Source organism: Lycorma delicatula, chromosome 3 (assembly GCF_047948215.1).
Source record: "Lycorma delicatula isolate Av1 chromosome 3, ASM4794821v1, whole genome shotgun sequence".
In the NCBI taxonomy this organism is placed as follows: Eukaryota; Metazoa; Arthropoda; class Insecta; order Hemiptera; family Fulgoridae; genus Lycorma; species Lycorma delicatula.
The window spans coordinates 13,548,974-13,572,958 of NC_134457.1; the positions used below are offsets into that span (position 1 = coordinate 13,548,974).

At 28.8% G+C, this 23,985-nt stretch overlaps 1 long non-coding RNA gene across 1 annotated transcript; it reads right to left on the minus strand.

The window, feature by feature from the left end:
• Positions 1-1,426: 1,426 nt before the first annotated feature.
• On the minus strand, positions 1,427-21,688 carry LOC142320845 (uncharacterized). The gene is made up of 3 exons (XR_012755486.1): positions 21,394-21,688; positions 13,773-13,858; positions 1,427-1,589 (listed from the first exon to the last, which is right to left on the minus strand). It is a non-coding gene; the product is annotated as an uncharacterized LOC142320845 (long non-coding RNA).
• Positions 21,689-23,985: the final 2,297 nt, after the last annotated feature.

Below are 23,985 nucleotides of genomic sequence, written 5' to 3' on the forward strand. Positions count from 1 at the left end.
AGAAGAATGTCTTTCCTACGTTTGTGTTCCAAAACTCTATCTACAATGCCCCTTGGGGATCTCTTTTGGCAGTTCGTTTCTTGTGAAAATAATAACTCCTACGCTCTCTATAATTGGCAACAATAACCTCCCGCCGTTCAGGATCACATTCTCGTTGGGAGCCTTTCGTAAACGGCAACCAGAATTTCAAATTAATCAATTCCCTATTCCACCACGGCGCTTGCCACTCTTGACCAGAACTATGGGGCATCGAGCACTCAGCACTATCAGTAAAGGACGTCAACAATCTTTCTGCCAGGTTCTACAATTCCAAATCATTGACACTGCTGTCCAAAACTCAGAGTCTAACCAAGATAGAATTTGTAAACTTCTTCTACTTCACATGCCTGTCCAAAAAACGATCCTGTTGAACTGGAACACTAATCGGTAACGATCACTCGTGCCACCAACGACCTCAAACACAATCACTTGGGCAATCATCAACTACCATCCAATTGCACACTTTGGCAGGAATAAACCTGCCAACTGTAACATCGATATTTGTTCCTCCAAACAAATGACGACATACTAACATACATGGGCAATTGATAGCAACACTGAAGACCTCCAAACCATATTGAACAATAAACTCCTCTATTGCTTCACCACTGTCATCCATGCGATCACTATGCGACAATAAGGACGTTCGCACCAATTCCTGGCACTCCATCAAGGAGCAAGGAAATAAAAATCCTTGGAGTGTTCAACATAGCAGGAAGAAAGCATTGTTCTCTCTACTCTCTTGTCCCATGAAAGTGTAGTTTTCGACAAGGATCATGTTTTGAATGATCTCATCACATGATGTTGAGACAAATTAAATATTTTCTATGTGTACAAAGGGTGGTTGCTAGCTAATTTTTGTTCTGATTAATTGATTGATTGTTTCTGATTAATTGACTAATTTGATTAATTGCTGAAATTAATAACAACTTCTTTACAGAAAAACCTCAGTTTTGTGAAAATGTCAAAAATCTAACCCCCCATTTTTATTCCTAATTTTGATACATTAGAATATTCTGGAGGATTTATTCCTTTCTGAATCTGAGTCTTTTGGAAAACTCATAGAGAAAGATGTATCTGACATTATACTCAAATTCAACACTAACTCACCATAACTGATCAATTACTTTATGTGGAATACTAAAAAATTTATAATTCAGAAAAAAAGAATGGAAATCACAAATGAGGACCTCAAAAAACACAATTCTGAAGAAATGCTTTCTTTAAGTATGAAAATGTTTAAAAGATCTGATACTATATTTCAATAAAAGGATACAATTTAATGTTGGATTATAAGCAAAATCATACAACTATATCCGATCAGAATTCCATTTTATTTTATATTCTAGTTTCATTTTTTCTGATCACATTACTTACTTTGATAGCAAGCTGTGGCATGCTTTCTACTCGTTCATCCCGAGCAACATTTGAAGGTAGACCAGTTACTCTAATATCACTAAAATCCAGTTTTAAATCTCTTTCAGAACCGCGTAATAACTGCATACTTCTTTTATTACTGTTGTTTGACTTCCTTACATCCTTTGACAAGTCTAAGCAAACATATAACAGTCAAATGTATTTATTAAGTTAAAAACATTATGGAAATAAAAAACTATACATATATCGGTTAGAAATAAAAAATATTACATAATAATGGTTGTCATACAATGCGATAAATTAACATGCAATCATTTTTATAATCGATATCAACAATTCTTAAATACAAAGACAAGACCAACAACTGTACACGATAAATAATAATACAACTACTACATTCAATAAATTTGAATCTTATCAGTAAACTGAAACTAACAACTGTGATAAGAATAAGGAACTGACCAAAAGAGATAAAAAGACAAATAGCAATTCTTAGAGACCAGTCCTAAATTATGTCTTAATCATCACATAAATAATAACAGTACATTAAAATTTCAAGAAATCACAACTCAGCAGCAGGATTAAAAGGAGGTAAAAAACCAATCTACACCAATAAGGCTAAGGCCACTCCTTATTGGAGACTTCTTTTAACTTTTAATTAAATAATTACTATATTTAACTTGAATAATTATTATACTGTTTGTAATTAAGCTGTATGACCTAATGAAACAGTAAAGACTTTTAATCGATCGGTTGTAATTGTTGATAAATTTATTTATAAATAATAATTGTTATTTGGTGTGTTTTTAGTGTTTTTTCACAGTAAACTGCTTTCATTTCTTTTTAAGCAATAAATCATTAAAATAAGGATATGAATAATAATATATTAGTTCAGAGTTTTAATGAGCAGAATTAGGAACAACCATTTGAGCTTTAAGTTGTACAGATTATAAATATCATTTTCAGTAGTAAAAGTAGATTTTCTTTGCATAATTTCACAAGTATTTTTTTTTTTCAAAAGCTATTAAATTATATGGATTGGCAATTTTTTTTATACTTTCTGTTGAAATTACAGAATGAGGTTTATGAAAAATAGATTTAAAAAAATAATAATCATATTTGATTTCTAGTTAGTAACTTAGATTTAAAGTAAGTTATGATAGTTAACAGCTAATAATATTAACTAATATGGTTATCAAAAATTTCATTCATATACTGTTTCATTATTAATTTATGATTTTAAATGCATACTAATTTTAAAAACCTTGAACTTTATTTCCATTATCAGGAAACAGATAAAATATATAAATACTGGAAATTTGAATTACCAAAAGTTTATTACCAAAAATATACAATTAATAATTATTAATAAAATAAATGATATTACTACATAAAAGGGAAAAGAAACAAAAAATAACAAAATCAGTCTAGTATTTATATAATTATTCTACATTCAAATATGATTTAAGACTTCAGTTCTTAAATAACGTAGGTACTAGTTTTTATTATAGAAACTGGTTTCAGGTATAGGAATTTTTAAATTAATAACTGATTAAAAATGCACTATGAATCCTAAAATATAATATCAGCAATAATATAACAGCTTTGATAAATGAAACAAGAAGATATTAAATGACACTGCTTCAAATTTCTATTATTCAGTTATTAAAATACAATAAACAAAACAATCAGATAATTGCAGATGTAATATTACTTACTGTAACAATTCTTAAAATTCAATAAACTAAAATAAGATTTAAAAAAGTAATTACAATTAAGAATCCAAGAAAAGATATTTTCTACATTTTTAGCATACAGTATTAGGATATTACTTTAATTAATATTAATTTTGAACTTGGATAAGAAAAGGTTATTAAGAGAAACTAAATTAATCTTTTAACTAACTTGAATTCAAAAAGTTCAGTTTATCTTATCATACATACAAAATAACTGCAAATAATACTGAACACCTAAAAATGAGAAAATAATTCTCGTTTGTTTAAATCAAAACTAAATTAAAAGATAATCTTCTAAATTGGACTCGATTTATCTATTATTATGAATTATTTACAAAATAAATAAATACACACTAATTATATTTTATTACATAACAACAAAAGGCAAGCTATTAAAAATACAGGTAAGAAATACCCATGTGAAAATAAATGATAATTAATCCTCATTTTGTAAATTATCCATTATAAATATATGATACCAAATAGGCTAATTCTTTTTTATAGAAATTCTACAAAAAAAAAGCAAAACAGTAAAAGAATAAGAATAATAGTATATTAAAATAATTAGCAATAGAAAACACAATTAATGATTTAATTATGATAAAAAATTATAATAATTACTACTAATCTAAATAAGCAGAATGTAATAAAAAAAATTTTGTTAAAAAATAAGAATTAATAATGACTACAATGCTAATAAAATGAATATTTAATTTAAAATAATTACATAATAAGATGAAAAAGTTCTTTAAGACTGTACCCTGCATTTATAGATAACACACCAAATAACATTTCAAAATCTATAATAAATTAATATCTTGTTAAGAAATTACTTATTGCTACTTAAGAAACAAAATATTAATTATGAATTACCCTAACAACTGGTTAGGGAGTTACCCAACAACTTCCCTAACAAGTGGATTGAAAATTTGGTTTACTTAGCATCTTATCTCAGAAGGCAAAATAAACACTTTGCTGTTTATACAAAAACAGATACATTTCAAAGGTTTTTAATACCACTGATAAATTTATATTAACTGTACGTACAATATAGCAATATTTAGTAGTAGTAATAAATGTTTTTGGCTACATATTTTCCTATTATTAGCACACTACAGGTGCTTTACTTACAGATCTGTGGAAAATATTGTTTTATATATAGGTAAAGCAATTTATGTGGTGCTCCATAAACTAGCAATTCTGCCATTAATTATTAGATGATTCATAGTAATGACATTTATGAATATTACTGTATTACGTACAATCAGGAAATAAATATAGTTTCCCTTTTAAATTCATTATTGAAATGAAATGTTGTTAAATATATATTATAAATAATAGGAAGACTAAGTTATATACTTGAACTACACCAGTAGTTCTCAAAGTGGGGGGGGGGGGGCAACTCCTAAGGGAGATACGAGGAAGGTTTCAGGGGGATGCAAAATGTAATAACAAATTAGTAAAAAAATTTGTTAAACAGAATGTAATATAAAATGATAAATGTATTATTGTACTAGTAATGAAAACTTACAAAAGAGTTTGCTTATTTTTTACTTAAATTTCATTTATTTACTAATAATGTCTTTAGAAATAGATCGTTTCGATCACAAGTGAACAGGCATACATCCAGCTTTGATTTGACATTTAACAATTAAAATTACAGGGAATTTCACAAGCCACTCCAACCGGTGCTACCTGGATGACATAGCAGTAAAAGTTCAAAACATGCATCCAATAATCAAAGCAAGTTGCTGTTCTTGTCTATTATTTGTTGTTGAGGTTATTATTTCAGTTGAGAAGGAATTAACAGTGATTTTGTTTTTTCCTTTAGTTTTCTGTGTAAGTATCCAGTTTTGTTTGCTAGAACGAAAAGGGTTTTAATGACAAAAAGTAATGAAAGTGGAGATTCCACATCATAAATTGTACTAGTAACAGTGAAAGATGTGAACCTAAGAACATCATCGGTGTATCAGCTGCTTTTCTTCATGTGGTGCAAGTACTGCAAAAGTGTGTAGGCGATAGCTATTTATCACTAGGTTTTACAAAAACAATTATTAATGGAGAGGAACAGCCTCAATGCGTAATAAGTCTACTAGTTGTTTTAGCTTCTGACATCATGAAACCCAATAAACTACAATGACACTTTGATACAAAACCTTGCAAAAAAACCCTAGAGTTTCTTGAGTGAAAACTAAACAATGTCAAATCTACAAAGAAAGTGTTTTCAAACATTACAAGTGTACCTTCTAAATCTCTACTGGCATCTTACCAGGTTCCCACAGAATCATTCAAAATAAAAAAACCTCATACTTTTGGTGAAGAACTGTTGATATATAATGCCCGCAGCTGTTGATATGGTTTGACAATGTTTGGAGAATCCATGGCTCAACAGTTGAAATCCGTACCAATGTCTAATGACACAGTCTCAAAACAAATAAAAAATTTGCAGGTAGTGAAGGTAAAAGAAATATTTACTTGCTCTTCAAGTTGATGTGGCTACTGATCTGTGTAGAGATGCAAATTTGGTCGCTTACATAAGGTTTTTTGATGATGAAGAGGTGCATGAGAAGAATTTTTTTGTGAGTCCTTTAGGTCCAATATAACTGGCATTTTTTAAATAACTGATGGTTTTCTGAAGAAAATTATGTTGTGAGATAAATGGGTAGAACTGATCTGTGCACTGATGGAGCCTGCAATTGTCAGGAATTTATACTTGTCTACAAGGCCTGATCAAAAATGTAGCCCCAAAAGCAAGATAGATGCACTCACTATATTATACCCAGAGAGGCTAGCTTTCAAAGATATAAGTTCAGAACTGGATCACATATTGTAAGTAATAGTAAATTCAGTGAACTTCATAAAATAACAGCCTCTCAAGTCTCAAATTTTTAAGATTCTATGTGAAAATATAGGATCAGAGCATACAGTTGAACTTTTTCACACTGAGGCTCGCTGTCTGTAAAGAGAAATAGTTTTAAACAGAATCTCTGAATTGAGAAATGAGGGTTTTTTCATTTTTACTGGATGAGAAACATTTCAATGCAGAATTATTTTGTGAACCAAGTTTTTTTTTAAAACTAGCTTATTTAGCAGACATGTTTGAGAAAATTAATATTCTGTATAAGTATCTGCAAAAGGACAATGCAAACATTTTGCAATGGACTGAAAAAGTCCAAAGCTTTGTAAAAAAAAAAAAAAAAACTTTGTGAGAGTCTGGATTAAAAAATAACTTGGAGCAACTTCCAAATCAAGTAAATTACAATGCAATCAATAATTCAAAGCTTACACAAGAGTTCAATCCTTTCTAGTGTTACAAGTCACTGCTATTTCTAGAAAAAAAAAAGAAAAAGAAACAAGAAGGCATTTCATATTCTTATTTACTGCTTATTGTTGTCTTTATTAACCACAATTAATTTAAATAGTTTATTAGCTGCTTTTTGAGAATTTTTTTTCTAAAATTCTGGAAAATATACAATGTAAGGTAAATAGTCAACGGTTAGTTTAATAATAACAAGTGTTATGAACGATCTCGCCTGAAGACCGTTAACACGTTGTGGTAGATTTTAGAGCGAGGTTGGACTGTATGTTCATAGGTGATGAATGAAGACAACGCCTTGTTGCTTGTTGAATAATGGTTTAATGAATTGTCATCTTGACAGTTAATGAAATTAATTGTAACATAACGTATATAAAAATAAAAAATATAAAATGAAATACAACATTAAAGCTAACATTCATCCGAACAAAGAATGGGGTCCATCTGGACTAAGAGTATGATGTGACCGCCTTGAATCAGATTCGAGTGCCGAAAGAATAAGTCGCTATCTCATAATGACCACTCCCTGCAGCATTATGATGTAGGACATGGCGTGATCAGATTGCCTGACCAAGCTTGCCATGGAGACTCAAGCCCTCGCTAGGTAGCAGCACCTGACGCAAAGTGGAAGAATGTAATAACAAGCATTACTCTATTTCTTTTATAAAAGTAAACAACTTTACTTAGCTTGAAAGCATTTAGAAGACGCCATTTAATAGACTCGGATTATAAATACACAGAAGGGAATTAGCAAATTTGAAAGAAATCTGTTTAACAAAGGAATTATTATTATTATTATTACAGAAGAAATCTATAACTGAAACTGCTTTCAAATCCTCATAAAGACAGTTACTTTTATATGGATTTGAATATCAGATAGTGGATACCAGTGTTCTTTGGTAGTTGGGTTTCAATTAACTATACAAAACTACACCTCATTTTCATTCATACATATCATCCTCATTCATTTTCTGAAGTAATATCTTACAGTGGTTCCTGTAAATATAAGAGCCTAAATATAAGCCTACTTATAAGAGGCTAAACAGAAAAAAAAATTGCAGCTGCTTAAGGAATAAAAGTATCCTTGCACACACATAATTTACATCATTCACTATCCTCCAGGATTTATTTTTGTTGCAAAATAAAATTTAACATAAGAAAAATAATTATTGATGTTATTGATCAAAGCTAGTTACACAAACTGTTGATGTCGTTTGCAACATATACTAGATAATTTGGTAAGCCAAATATGTCTTGATGAGAAATGCACTTTCTTTATAATTCTTCTAGGATAACTCATTCAACAAATGAGTTTACTGTCTCCAGCTATCTGCACTTTTTGACTTAGGCAGTTCTTTTTATCTTACTTTATTAAATTACTAACATTATTTCCATGTTTACAAAAAATTATAAAATCTTTACTGAGAGGATGTTTAACTGGATTTATTCATTTTGGAATTTCAAACTGAAACCACTAGGGCACAGGTTATTCAGGTTAGGTTTGTATACCTTGATTTAGATCTTATAATTGATTGTTAAGACGTTTGTTTGCAATCAGTGATAATTTTATAAAAACATATGTGAAAAGTTTATAAAAGCTTTTATTAATCACTGCTTTATTATAATACTCAAATTTTTAATATTATTAGTATTCTAAGAATTTTAACATTAAATTATAATCAATATAACATGACTGGGTCTGCGTTAACTAATATGTATGAATGTTAACTTCCCATTTCAACACCAAGCAATCTAGTAACAAACAGTCTTTGATTTTAACTGGGGCAGATATAGTTTTGGATAGATCTGAATGCTTAACAAAAATATATTCAATAAAGCTTTCTTTTTATCTATCCTAATCATCAATACAGTTTATAAATATAAAATCCACTTCTGTAAAACATCAAACGTCATACAACTCTTTTTCTCTTATTAAAAGTATTTACATTCATGTTTCTTAAAAATAAATTTTTCCCCAGTCAAGGTTATCTAAAAAAAATTCTATTAACATATCAATCAAATGATTTACATTATTTTCATGAGTTATATAAATAGCTGCTAAAAAAACTGAATATTTTCAACGTTAAATTCCTACTGTACTTCAAAAACATCTGCTAGTGCTATCTTAAGAGACTGGAGAAACAACCATTTATCAATATAAATGACACCATAACATTTTTATTTTGATTCTGAATACTTTTAATCTTATGAATGACTAATGAAGTATGTTAGTTTGAACAACAATTCTTGTCATGCTACCTAAAAAAAGAATATCTTCTGCCATATCGCCAGGTTTTACCCAGAACAGTACAAGTTCATTTGAAGAAGCAACTAAATAATATATAAAAATTTGATTAATACTCCTAACATCAGAAAAAAACTTTAAGTGTTTAGTCATTACATTCAGAATTAGTATTTTAAGTAAATTACTTAAAATTTTCAGATAAGTTATCTAGCTCTTAATATGAACATATTAAAGAAAAATGTATATAATTGACCATTTAAACAAGGAAAGTTAACTAAAGATAGAAAACAAAGAATATTTGAAAAATAAAAGTAAAAAGAACAAAGAAAAAATGTAAAACTAAAATATAACAATAGAATTACACAATAAGTTCTAACAACCAAACAGGATTGAACAATTGCATCGAATCGCTGGCAAAATTACAGAATGAACGAAAAACTTTCGACCTATAATCCTACATTCAAGAAGACTCCATGAAATGCAAAACTTGCACAGTCAACACCTTACTTCTTCAAAGCAACTGTTTCAATCTTCATGTAACATACTAGTTTTAAATTAATAAGTGCATCACTGGTGAAGACACTGTAAAAGTAAATTTCGATTCAAGCAACCTTCATGAATAAAATTTTTCATATTCTATTGAAAAATATAACAGTTACATGTATTGTTGTTTCATACAACATTTGTATGGTAAATGTACTCAGAAAATGTATTTATGCACATATAGTATGTTTTGTGATATGTATATATTTATTTATAAAGAAATTTTACCAATTGTATTTAATGCTATGTTGATAAGTTGGAATTTCAAACATTAATTATGTATACCGTTTGCTGACATGTAAAAAATAAATAAATATAATCGATAATTCAAACATTAGAATATATATATATATATATGAGGGTTATTTTTTCAAGGTCCAATCGATCGCGAAATAAAAACCCACGCAAAAATCGGATGAACCTTTGCGCATATGTGTTGCGCAGCGTCTCTAGTATGGCCTTCAATCACGCCGTGTCACTTCGTTTAGTTCTGAACAGGCAGCTAGCACGTAAACATGTCTACAACAATAGCATTTCCCGCCAAGTGTGAAGTGCGTGCGGTAATTCAATTTCTCCAGGCTGAGTGGTGTAATGCAGCTGAAATTCAAAGACGAATAAGTAATGTGTATGGTGAAACTTCAATGAGTGACAGCAAAGTGCGACAATGGTGCAGGAACTTTAAAACAGGACGTACAAATGTTCATGATGCAGGTGGTCAGGGAAGGCATTGTCTTTCTCCATGACAATGTTCAGCCGCACACTGCAGCTGTAACAAAGAAGCCCCTGCAGCATTTTCGTTGGGAAGTGTTTGATCACCCACAATACAGCCCGGATTTGGCTCCATCCGATTTTCACCTCTTTGCTCACATGAAAAGCTGGCTAGGAGGACCACATTTTGGCACAGCCATCAAGCTGCAGACCAGCGTATAAACATGGCTGAAAATACAGGCATCTCCGTTCTACGACGAGGGTATTGGAAAGTTTGTACCACACTACGACAAATGTCTAAATCGGAGTGGCGACTATGTAGAGAAATAGTGTAACTATGTAAGTACTTACAAACTTACTTTATTTACTTACTTACTTGCCAGCATAAGCTTAAAAACTAACAATTATAACATTCTCATAAGATGCTAGATAAGTCAATAAATGCATCCCTTACAAACCTATGATTTTATTACGCATAGAATAAGTTAAGACGTATCATCCTGAAAACTAAATGATGTGAAGAAGGTAAGAGGCCAATATAAAAGCCACAAAAGCTTGATGGTAAAAGCCATATTCTATGAACTGGTTTCAGTAGACCACTGAAGTTAAGAACTGTGTTGAGCACAGTTCACTGTATTCTCTTTATATTTTTAAATGGATAATGACCACCACAGCTGTCAATACCACTAACAAATACCAGAAAGGAAAATCTTATACATTAAATTAGCAAAAACTTTTGGAAATGTAAAACTAATTTAATTAAGGTTTTGTCTAAACACCAAATTTTCATCATTATTTAAAATACCAGAGAAATTTGGACTGAACTTAAAAAATCTAGAATGGTTGCTGAATTTACATAGTAAAATATTAGGAAATCAAATAATATACTTCCAAATAATATACAATGAGAAAACTGGGAGTACACCAGTGCTGCACACAATAATGAACCAAAAATGGTTCTGCTTATAGAAGTCTGTAAAAAAACTCAATAGTATCATAGAATTTGAACCCATGCACCCCTGAATATACCTAATTCCCTGCACCCTCAATTAGCAAAAATTGGAATATTCCAATGTCCTAACCCTTATTTTTTAAAAATCTGTTCTACTCTCTTAGGTAAGTAAAAAAACATATCATTAACCCTTCTTACCTTCTCTATCCTCCCCAATTATCTAAACTTGAAATACTCCAACAATGAACAGTTCTGTTAATGACTCCCAGTCTAGGACCAGTAAATGCTTGATGGTATATAGTTCATACACTCACTTTTATCTCCTTTTCTTTAGATTGGGCTTTAACAAAAATTCAAATGATGTAATACTCAAATAACTTTTTTAAAAGGAATTTTATCAAAGACAAGAACCTAGCAATGTAAAGAAATTTGGTGGTCCCAGTCCTCTAGTACCTGTTAGCAAACAAAATGTTATGATATTTAAACTTTTTTCTTCTTAAGTTACCCAGTTCTGAAACTAAGTACTTTTAAACTTTGATCATAATGATTAATTTGAGCTCTATGGTTTACCATCAAGGTATCTTAGGCTACTTAAAACACTTTTATTAACAAAAATAGAAATACGGTGGTACCCAAACCATTCTTTTTTCAAAATATATTTTTCCTTCAAGGAAACACTGTCACACAAGGTTCAGGATCCCTTGCTATCATACATCTCTTAAAGCAAAATCTTAAGTAACATAAAAAATTTATGCCAAAGAGACCAAAGAAGACGGAACCCATTTGCAAGCCCAAGAAATGGATAAGATGGTTCATGATATGACAGTATAGAAAATGCAATATGGAAGATGGTCACAGTGGCTGAAAACCTCATTTATATAATACATATATAAATTTACATATCTAACACCAGACTTATAATAGTGCTCAAGAAACAGTAATTTCACATATTTTTAGGTATTTCAAACAGAACTGATTCAAACAAACCTGTTATTTCTAGTATTCGCTAATTTTTTGTTCATCATACTGCGAAATAGATTTTAACAAGTCTTCAATATTTTAATCAGTCTAAATTTATGACATATATATTTTTTTTAATTAAAATTATCTATCTGGGTGGCATTTCCCTTTTTAAAAAAAAATGTTTATTACTAAGGATGTTTTAAAAACTGAAAAAACAAAGCACATAAAATTTTCAACAATGATGGAAAAAACTATGAAATTATAATAGAGCTCTTCTACCCTGTTTAATGAAGTAATATTTGTGTAATTTATTTTCTGAGAATTAACTGAAGCAAAGATTTAAGGAAAAAAAATTAAATTAACATTTGCGGAATTCTTTTAATATGATCAAGGAATTTTGCTAGTAAAAGTTATTTATAATGAATCTTTTGTGTTTTAATTTAAAATAAAATCTTTTATGAAATAATATTTAATTCTTTGTAAGAAATTGTAACAAGTAACCAAAATCCAAAAGAAGTAGTACTGCTGGTGTTTCATAAAATATAAAATTAATAAAATAATTTTGAAAAAATAATAAAAACTGACTTCAAAAAATAATAGAACTGAAATGTTACAAATAATTATATTTTTATTTATTAACTAAGGTAAAAATATTTACAACAGATAACTATTTTTGAAGTCAGTGCCAGCCAACACAAGTTAAACAAAAAAAAAAAAACGTATGATCTGTATAATAAAAATCCTACTTCAAACAAGACAAAATTGGTAATAGAAGTTTTAATACAATAAAATGAGATCTACAAACATATAATGTAAGAATAAAATGCGACATAAAGAAATATAATGTAAGAATATTTTATAGATGCTTAGGTACATATATTATCACCAAATATATATCCATTAGCAAACTCAAGATGAGGTATGATCGTGAGATGCTCTCTCTTATACGTTCTTGAGATCCCATTTTACATGTGGGAAACCCATTTAGCCACCTAGCAATCGGTTGAGATACTAATTTGATGTTTAATTTGTGTTGGCTGGCACTGACTTCAAAAATAGTTATTATAAAAAAATAATTATTTGTTGTCAATACTTTTACTTTAGTTAAATAATAAAAATACAATTATTGTAACTTTTTAGTACTATTATTTGTTGAAATCGGTTTTTATTTTTATTTTTTATAAATTATTTTATAAAACTTCCTCCTTTTGTACTGTGCGAGTGGTCAGCGGCTAAGCGGTTTTTTTTTGTTGTATTATTCCTAAGATTATAATCAGATTTGGTAAAAATTTATTTGGGCCCATTCCGACAGTATACTCCTTCTTTTGATTAAAAAAAACATTTATCAAAATCAGTTTATTAACGTCAGAGATATTGCATAACATACATTTAAAAAAAAACTGTCGAATTGATAACCTCCTTTTTTAAAGTCGGTTAAAAATCATTATCAAATTATTATTATTTTCTAAGAAAAAAGACACTAAGCATTTTAATTTTAAAACTTAAAACATTTTGTTTTTTTTTGACAGCCCTCAATAATTTCAGTGTTTTTTCTTTTAAAATTTTACTTCTTTATAGCAATGAGCCGCATGTAAAACATTTAAAAAAATCATTTAACAAGAAAATTGAAATTACGTAAAAAAATAAAAAAAAGCAGTCTCAAATTTAATTAACTGCCACTTTACGGTAGGGAGATAATCTTTCAAGTAGTAATGAATAATATCGTATGAAATTATGTGAATCATTTACACTTCACATAATATAAACAATATATAAAAAATAACAAAGCATAAATATCAGCGTACTAGATATAAGCTGTATTATTAAATGAAATTATGAAACAGAAAAGAGCATTAAATTAAACAGTAAATAATATAATATGATAATACATACCATCATCAGAACAGACATAATCATTTTGATTGTCTTCAAAAGATATACGTTTCCCTGACTGTGCTAATCTAGCAGATGACTTAGCACTAAACATAAAAAAAAGATTTTAATTAAAATTTTTAATATTACAAGAATAAAGAACTTTTAATTATTGTATTTTTTTACATCAGCAGAAAATTCATACTTAAACTCCTACACCACTTTCTATGTTTCAATTCGATCAATAAAAATACTAAAAAAATAAATCACGGTATACAACATATGTAATTTAAATATTGATTCAGAGCACTTTTTCTGGCCATTTTTACTTCCTTGTACAAAGTAAAGGAAGTAATGTGATTGCAAAAAATTTTGGTTTTCAGATTTCAATGGAAATATCCATTTTGACTAGTTTCAGTGTGACATTATTACATACGTATGTATGTATGTATGTAATGTATCTTGCAAAACTAAAAAACAATTAGTCAAAAACAACAAATCAAAAAAGTCCAAAATCCAAATCTTTTTGGATTTTGGACTTTTTCTTAACTTCAGTAATAAGCCTTCACTGAGAGCTTTTCAACGGTGTATTATAAGTGGTACTTATTTTCATTAGTTCCACAGTTATAGCCAAATGAAATTTTAATTAATGAAATATTTGGATCTATAAAGAGAAGGCACATTGGTTCAAATCAGACTTCATCTCCTCCTTTTTTATTTTTAACATTTTTTTTTTTAAATTAAATATATTTTGATTTATTAATAATTATTGATCCATGATTGTAAAAAAAAATTACAATAAATAATTATTCAATAATAACAATAAAAAGAAAAATATGAAAAAAATCAGAAGTTATTAGTGAAACAGAATTTTATGTACTATTAAAAATGTAATTTTATAGGCATTATTGCATATGTGTACATGTAATAGAGTTGGTGAAACATTTATTATTTAATATTAACTGAAAATTATGATTTAGAATCGTATTATTTTTGGATTTTCTAGTTTAATTTCTGTTTAATTTTATTTAATTATTCTGGAGTTTCTGTTTAATTTTATCTACATTAAAGTTAACTACAGGTGATTGAAAAATAGACCCCCACACAAACAACAAATACACTGAGGCATACATGCCCGATCTTTAATAAATTCTAAAAAGTTCTTATCTTTTAGTTCATTACTCTTCTGATACTGTCGGACAATATTCTCCCTAAGTTGGTCATTTTGTTTATTTGTTTTTTGTTGCCAATCATTTAATCACTCTTTGGTTTGATATAATTCTTCTGATCTTAATTTGTGTACACATTCTCTAGTTTTCAAATTTTTCTTTCTTTATATTCATCATCATCTCTTAATCTTTTTATTATTTTCTTGGTCTTAACATTTTCTTCCTCTTTATACTTATTCTTTTAATTTTTTTATTCTTTCTTTGGTTGTAACATTTTCTTCCTCTTTATTTTCATCTTGTCATTTTTTAGATATATTTCTTCATATTATCTTTCTTTTTCCTGTATGATTGTTTCTTTTTCATTTTTGATTATTCACCATAATAATAAAAACTGAATATTTTATATTGTAAGGTCAAAATTAACATTTGTAACCAGTATACAGGAGTTCACTAAATGGAATAGTTTAATTATTATTAACTTTTATTTATTCGACACACCACAAATCTGAAACTTTTGTTGATCAGCAACTCATGAAGATACAAATAATACTGATCTAGTAATTATTAAAAACTTTATTAAAAATTATCAATAAAAAATAGTTTCAGCGATCTGAGAAATAAACTAAAAATTTTTTTTAAAAATAATTTTATAAAAATTGTCTCCATGTGCTTAAATATAGGCAAAAATTTCTTATGCATGATAAAAATATACCCAAAAAACAGTTTATAGAAACCAAAACCATTTTTTTGGAACTCATTTAAGGTAGGTTTTTATTTATTTTGTAATTATATTTTGCAAGTGCAGAAAATAAAAATACACGTTATATTCTATAAACATAACGGATAGAAATACTGATGTGATTAATTATGAAAATTCCACAGCCGTTCTCAATCAATTCATTTATTTGAGTTTCTAGAAGTCTCCAGACATCTAATCCATCTTCATTTCAGGTGTAATAAGCAGCTGCATCCCATTCATGAAATGAATGTATGAATAGCTTATTTATCCACAGATTGCCTGGTTTGCTGAAATAGGATATGTTGTTAATTAGAAGCCAACAAAAGAATGGTGGACACAGTGGCAATATCAAGGAGCTATTAAAATTAAAACTAGTTAACCTGGCCTTCAGATAACTTCAGGCACAGAAAGCCTAGCACTATACAATCACCCCTCTGACAAATCTTTACTCAAGAGTAATAAACATTCCTAGGCTAACTTGTGAAGTAAGAAGTTTTCCTGTAGCCAACTTCACCAAACAAAAAAAAATTGTTAAACATCAAGATGCAACACCCAACCAAACACAATTCAGTTATAGCTTTATAATCAGCACCTTTATATTGTTAATCATAAAAACTTCTTTCAAATGAACATCATTATTCTCAGAGAAAACAATCCCACGACCTCTTACCTTTAAGTGCTTTATATGCACCGTAAACACAAGAAAAACTTTACAAATAGCTTAAAGCAAACAATAATGTTACTCATTTTTTTAAACACAGAAGGCAATGTTTAAAAAAATATAAGGAGAAAACATAACATTAAAATTTTACCAAAAATCATATATAATCATTTCTGAAACTTCAGCTTTGACAATAATTTTACCTAGGTGCAACAATTCCTAAAATGGCAGCCTATTTTCATGGATATTAAATGCTTTACAATCTTTGCAACAATAAATACAGAACTTTGATGTGAATAGTTCAACTGTAAAAAAGAAAATCAGTTTCCATGATATGGTTCCTTTCTTGGGTATTGTAATATATATATATATATATATATATATGTTAAAATTATTACAGCATTAATTTAAATTTTACAGCCATACATTTATCTTCTTTCATTATTTTAAATGTTTTTGCCTGTTTTATGTGCTAATCAAATATCTCAGTAAAAAAATAAATAACAACCTTTTTAATAGAAGATAAAACTTGAAAGAAACAAACTCATTTAAATCACTATTTTTTATATAAGAAAGTAACATCCTTCTAATCTAATAACTGATAATGAATTTGCAATTTACATTAATTTAATGTACATCTAATAAAATTCAAGGATAACTTGGACAATTTCATTCACACATAAACACAATTCTACCACACTATTTTCATTAAGGTAATATATAACATTATCTCCCTACTATAATGCTGTAGATATCAGATCTATCTACAATACATTTATTAATAAGTAAAATAACATTTGCAGTAAAATTACACTTACCAATTTATCATTATCTCTATACTTGTTTTTTGAATAATTTTTAATACATAATATTTCAATTTAAAAGCAAAGCCATTAAAAATATATAAAACACTACATCATTTTTCTCTTACATTAGACAATCTCTCGTCTGCTTTCAATTGAATCTGCTTCTGTATTAAATGGTCTCACTCAAGGCAAAAAAACCAAAGGAAAAATTACACAAAGTTAACTTTTATATCATTAATTTATAACAAACAATTAATAAATTAATACAAGCCTTAATCAAAAAGCTTGTCAAATTATATACGCATCAATTAATATTTGGTGTTTAAAATACAAATAAAAAAGGAAATAAAACATATAACAGAATGGCACAACTAAATCAGAAGTAAGACAAATAAAATTATTATACACAACTAAATTTTTTAAGCTAATTTTTGTGATGTAACAATATTCAATATATTTGCAAACAGGCAAATGTGTTTATTAGACTTCATTTTCGTGTGGGGAATAAACAAGCATAGAATTCCACCGCAATGCTTCAAAACATGACAAATTAATAACATTTTGGATAAGAAAGATTTTAAAAAAATCAAATTTTCAAAAAAACTTTTTGATATTAAAAGAAAGCATTTTTTTAATATCAATCAATTAAAATACAAATACAGCCACGCAGTTAAATGCAAGAATTAAACTGCAAATAAATGAAAGATAAGAAGTGGAAACCAATCCCCAACAAGAAAATGTTATGGAAAATAGAACCGGAAGCAAACGTTTTATCGCTAACAAAAACAAATTTCATTCGATATAGTTGAAAAAAGTTAATAAAAATAAATAAATAAATTAACAATCTGATAATTTGGAAACTTTTTAAAAGTCAACCACATCGTTACTCAAATCAACACCGATTCTGTGTGCTACTTTTAATCTACCACGCAACGACACGTAACTTACAAAATCAAGTACGATATGACGCAGTAACATCCCCAAGGGATATATTGGAGCATTACGATGTCATGAATAATCCACGCCCTAAATTAGGGCGTTTCAAATGTAGATTAAAAATGAGAATTTTTTCGCAGCGACTTTCTCGCATCGATTACATCCACTAAGGCAATGCACTATGACTCACCATCAATAAAATTTACGTGGGCAACAGCCGTAGCACAAAAATCGTGCCGATTGGACACAAAAATAAATCAAAACACACGAAATACATGAATTTATATATATATTTTTACTTTCCCGTCTAGATAGCGCTATAGAACAGCTATAGGTCTAGAAACGAAAGTATTGTAATCGGTCATATGCAATTTTCACCGGATCTTTACGTTTTGACACCTAAGGTACTCCAAAAACCGGATGGAAATTTTCTCGGTGTTAATGTTCATATGTACACGTGTGTGTGTTCGGTGTTGGCCACTAAATTATATTATAATTCAGAACAACTGGACCGAAATTTTGACCAAACTCGGTCAGATAACATCTATATATGAGGCATTGATACCATTAAATTTTCAACTTAAAATGCCAAGGGGTGAGGAGGCTGTAGAGCACGCTCACCCTGCACATCTCAAGATTTCAACTAATTAAGGTCATATTTTTCTTAGGTACATTTTTTAACGATTAAAAAATAACATATCTGCAAAAAAAAACGTTTTTTGCTAAATCGCACCCCCACCGAAAAAATGCTGTTGTAGTGATCTACTATGTTGTGACGTCACAAGTGAGCAGTAGGATTAAATAAATGAATAATATTTAAAGTGTAAAAAAGTAAAACACGGACTGGCCGGATCTCGAATTCGATCGCCAGGTTGACTAGGTACCAAGTGCGTTAAGCCTCGCGACTACACCAATAGAGCGAAATTTGTTCTATGTAAGTTGTGAAATTACATTAGTTTATTTAGTGCCGACCGTCGCCGCTAGTACCGCCACACCCACGCGAATTAAATCCGGTATGTGCGCGCGCTTTAGCTAGAATCATTGAATTAAATAAATGAAAAAAATATTATATTTAAATAGAATTGTAAATATTTTTAATTAAGTTGTGTGTGTACGTGTGTATAAACCGTGCAATAGATGCAACCCACAATTGCAGGACTTTTCCCGAACGCGACTTTAAAGCCGCATTCCGGGAAATGGAAGTAAGTTGACAATTTGTCAACTTTTTTTTTTAAGAAACTAAGTGAAGAATGTTTACCGGAGAAGAAAGTAACTACACAATAGAGGTCAATAGCGAAGGTGCTGAATTAAATATTACAAATACAAAGACGTATTAAGCAGTGACTTGAAAAAGAATAATTTTATTGATAAAAAAATTTCAATATTTTATATTTAGCGACTGGCTATAAATATTAAATTCCACGCCGCCTTCATAATAACAGTTAAAATCCTTCACACGAAATCTAAATTAAAATTATCAATAATACGATAACATCTCACTAAATCAAAATTAGTTTAAATAACTTAAAGATTTTTTATTTGTTATATGCAAGAAAATTTTAAGATTTAATAGAAAAACGATCTCAGATTATTATTTTAGTGGAAAAGCAATCAAACACATTTATCTTAAAAAACAAATCGTGTCGTTTTATACCCTTCATAGCAAACGTTTTTTAATTTTTTAATTAAAAAAGAATCCACTGTTTAACTTGTTCTAAAATACATAATTAATAATATGTTCTTAAAGTTACAATTTTACATACTGGGATTATTTCATGTTTTTCTATAGAGTAACAAGAAAATATTAAAACAATAAATATTAAAAATTCTACGAACACCAGTTTTACCAGGTAAACGATTAGCAGCATAAAAGTTTCAGAAAAATATATGAGATAATTAAATAAAATTCCATCAAAATTGATCCAGTAATTCCAAAATTATTTAATATATTAGAAAAATAAGAACATAGACTCTCTTTGAATTCGGTAAATAAATATTTTACTGTGTGACTACTATTGTGTTATATAACAAAGGAAAAAGTATTCCCATCGGGCAAAATGATCTACCGATATTTGTATTTTTATGTGACTTACGTTCACCATGGCAACCCAAAATTATCAGTAAAAAAAAAACTTTTATATATACATATAGATATATTAAACCCCACCGATCATTAAATTTGACATGATAAGTTGTGTTATTTCAGGGAATATTATTTTAAGATGAATAACACGCCATGCAAGCTTAAAAGCTTTCTTCACAGGAGTATTATTTCGGATGGAATCCGAAAGAGACGAAACCACTCTCCCAAGGAGGTCAATCGATTTTACATAAAAATAATTAAATAAAAAACTATTCTAGGCAGTAAGACGATATCGATAGGAATGTCAAAAAGAGAAAATTTAACCGAGATCTATTTAAGTTATAAAAAAATAATATAAAAAATATTGAAGAAGTTTTGAAATTTATAAAAACGAAAACTTCTATCCTAAAATATTGGAACTTCATAAATTCGTTTACAATTTCATCGTTTTAACTTAAATAAATGAATTTTTTTAATTATTTCTCTTTAGAGGCGTAATCAGGGGTTAATATCATACGCCTTTATCGCAGGTAAAGGAATTAAGTGAAATCTATTTCAGAACAATTTTTTTGTACCGGTATCTCAAAGTATTGTCACCCGATGTGATTTTAATTATAAGAAATAAACAAATTTTAAACCTTTTAATTTTTAAAGAAATAAATTTACCAAATTTTTAACTATTCAGAAATTAATAAATAAAATATTTTATAAGAAGGTGTAAAAACCTTCGTGAAAGAGATTTTTACCTCTGCAAACTCCCACAAAATTCATTCTACTATCGCAGCCCTATTTTTAAAAATTCGAGTAAAACTGCAAACAAAATAAATCACCTAAATCAATCGCGTATAATTTCCGATCGGTTCACAAATCCTAACGATATGCATTGCGGTCGGAATAAACTTTGAAAAAAAGTAAGGTAAAATATACTATCGCTAACGAATTTAATAGCACTATCAATTAGCACCGACTAACAACTAAACAACCGTATTTAAACGATATTTATTTCCGACAAATAATAACAGCGCATAAATCACATATACTTATTAGAAAAAATATGAACAAAATAATTTACTGTGTTCACATAATTTTTCAAAATTCGCTTACGTGTATACGTGCGGAAAAAATAAAAAATGCTTTTTAAAACCTAAAGCGTAAATAAAAAAAATACTGAATAATTACAATTTACAGATTTATAATTTCTAGAAGATTAATTACTATACGTAAAACTTACAAAAAAATAAAACTTGCCTTTAATTTCACATGAAAAAGAAACATTTAAACTAAAATCGAGAATTTTTTCGTCTACAAAGATATTAAACACTGATAATGAATAAAAACTTTATAATATCAAAAAATGTAATAATTATAACAAACTAGTACTACAAAAGGCGACTAAGAAATGTTACGACACATAACAACGTAAACGTAAAACAGTGCGACGAAAAATTAAAAGTGTAAGCACCTGCTGCTGTTGAAGAAATAACTCCGCTATTACAACAGTAGCTTTACACAACCAACTACTTAAAGTAACCGATAAAAACGACGTTGGCAGTAAACTTGTAATTAAGTATGCATATATCACCGATCAATGAATCGGCCATCTTAACAAAATTAAAATAAAAAATTTAATAAGAATGGTTAAAAACTAACTAATAAAGAATTCATCCGTCTATAAATGTTACTTATACTATTATAGTACGCGTATGCATAATCAAATACACATTTAAATACCTAAATAATTTAAATATATTTTTGTTAACCTTTTACAAGCAATAAAAAACATAAAATAAATAAAAGCAGCACTACGAACAAAATATAAATAAACTTTTTTCTTTATTAACTTCGATTTTTGAAACTACTAGACTTAATTTGATACCATTTTTTTTTTCATTTATTTTATTTTACATTTTTGTTAAGATTTTACTTTCCCGTTTAGATAGCGCTATAGAACTAGTAGGGAAAGTACTATAATCGGTCCAATTTGGGCGGTTTTCACCGGATCTTCACGTTTTGAATCTAAGGAACCCAAAGAGCCAGATGGAAATTTTCTGGATGTTAACGGTCGTACATACGAGTGTGTTCAGTGAGTCTGTAAATCACCTTATATCCAGAACTACTGAGCCGATTTGACCAAAATTATTTAGATTACTTCTATATATGGTGCAACGATGTCATTAGATTTTCAACTTCAAAAGGTCGAGGTGAGGCTGTACAGCAAGGTCACTCTCAGTATCTCGAGATTTTACCTAATTAAGGTAGTATTTTTCTTTAGTATTTTTCAATATTTGCAAAAACGTTTGCAAAATCGCACCCCCCCCCCCCCAAAAAAAAAATAATAACTAGGGGCTAAGTGGGCATACTGCATCGATAGTACCATCTGTCATCACAAGTAGAGATAATGTCGCAGTCCGCCATATTGGAATTTCCTTTTTTCCTTGTGGAAAATTCCCTTTTCTTTCGTACTCTTGGATCAGGAAATTTGAAATTAAACACAGGGTTGCCGACCAAATTATTTTTTACATTTTAAATATTAGTTATTTATTTAATTTAATTTAATTAATATTTCAAAGGTTGGTATCACTGATGTACAGTTGTTGTGGTCGTCTGCTATGTTGTGACGTCACAAGTGAGCGGACGAATTAAGTAAATGTATAATATTTAAAGTGTAAAAAAGTAACTCGGTCTGATTGGTACTCGAACTCGATCCCCCAGTCGACTCGGTACCTGGTGCGTTAAGGCTCACGGCTACACCAGTGCCGATCGTCGCCGCTAGTACCGCCACACCCGCGCAAATTAAATTCGGTATGCGCACGCGCTTTAGTTAGATAGAATCATTAAATAAAATCCGGCTGTAGTTACGTGACGGGGAAAGTCCTACAACGGTGTGGTCAGATTTTTTTAAATTTATTATATTTTACATCTTTGTTAAGATTTTTTTATTTAACAAATAGTTAGGACTATAAAATGCTGTTCGCTGAACGAAAAAACCCGTTCGCAAGAAACCTAAAAGGAAAAAGAAACGCTATACAGAAAAAAGGAATGAAAATTAACAACATAAAAAGAATACTACGATGCGTGAGCAAAGGTTCTTTGAGATGTAGGTAATGTTTTGCTTTTCTCATCCGGAGTAATCATCTAACTTTTTTCACGTGAGAATGATTAGATTATCAAAATTTTATCAGCGTAAGTATCATTAAGTTATACAAATCGTATTTATTTCAAATACGCCATAAGGTTTTTAAACATTAATCATTTTATTTTGCAATACAAAAGTTCAATAAATTAACAATTAATATAATCCACCTTACCATCACGTTAATATGTACTCTAGATCTTTCGGCTTACTTGGAAGACATCATAAGGAGTTAAAATTAATGCATTTAAAGTCAAAAGTCTAAAAAATCATAGTTAAAATTTAAAAATCCTACTAGTATAGTAGTAGGATCGGGACAGTCATGACTGTTTTTAAATTTTTAAATTTTAACTATGATTTTTTAAACTTTTGACTTTAAATGTATTAATTTTAACTCCTGATGATGGCGTCCAAATAAGCAGAAAGATTTGGAATACATATCAACGTGGTGGTAAGGTAGATTATATTAATTGTTAATTTATTCATTTAACATATTAGCAGTACCATGTTTGAGAAATTAATTTATAGTTAAAATGAAGAAAGATCAAAATGTTCAGTGGAAAAACCTGAGTCCGATTTAACCCCTTGATCAAATGTTTTTATCGTCAAAATTAAATTGTATTCAAAGTATAATTGCTAAAAAATAACAATTTTTAGTAAACAGACTTTGTTACTGTTTGACTCCTCCTTGCTCACAGTACTGTTGT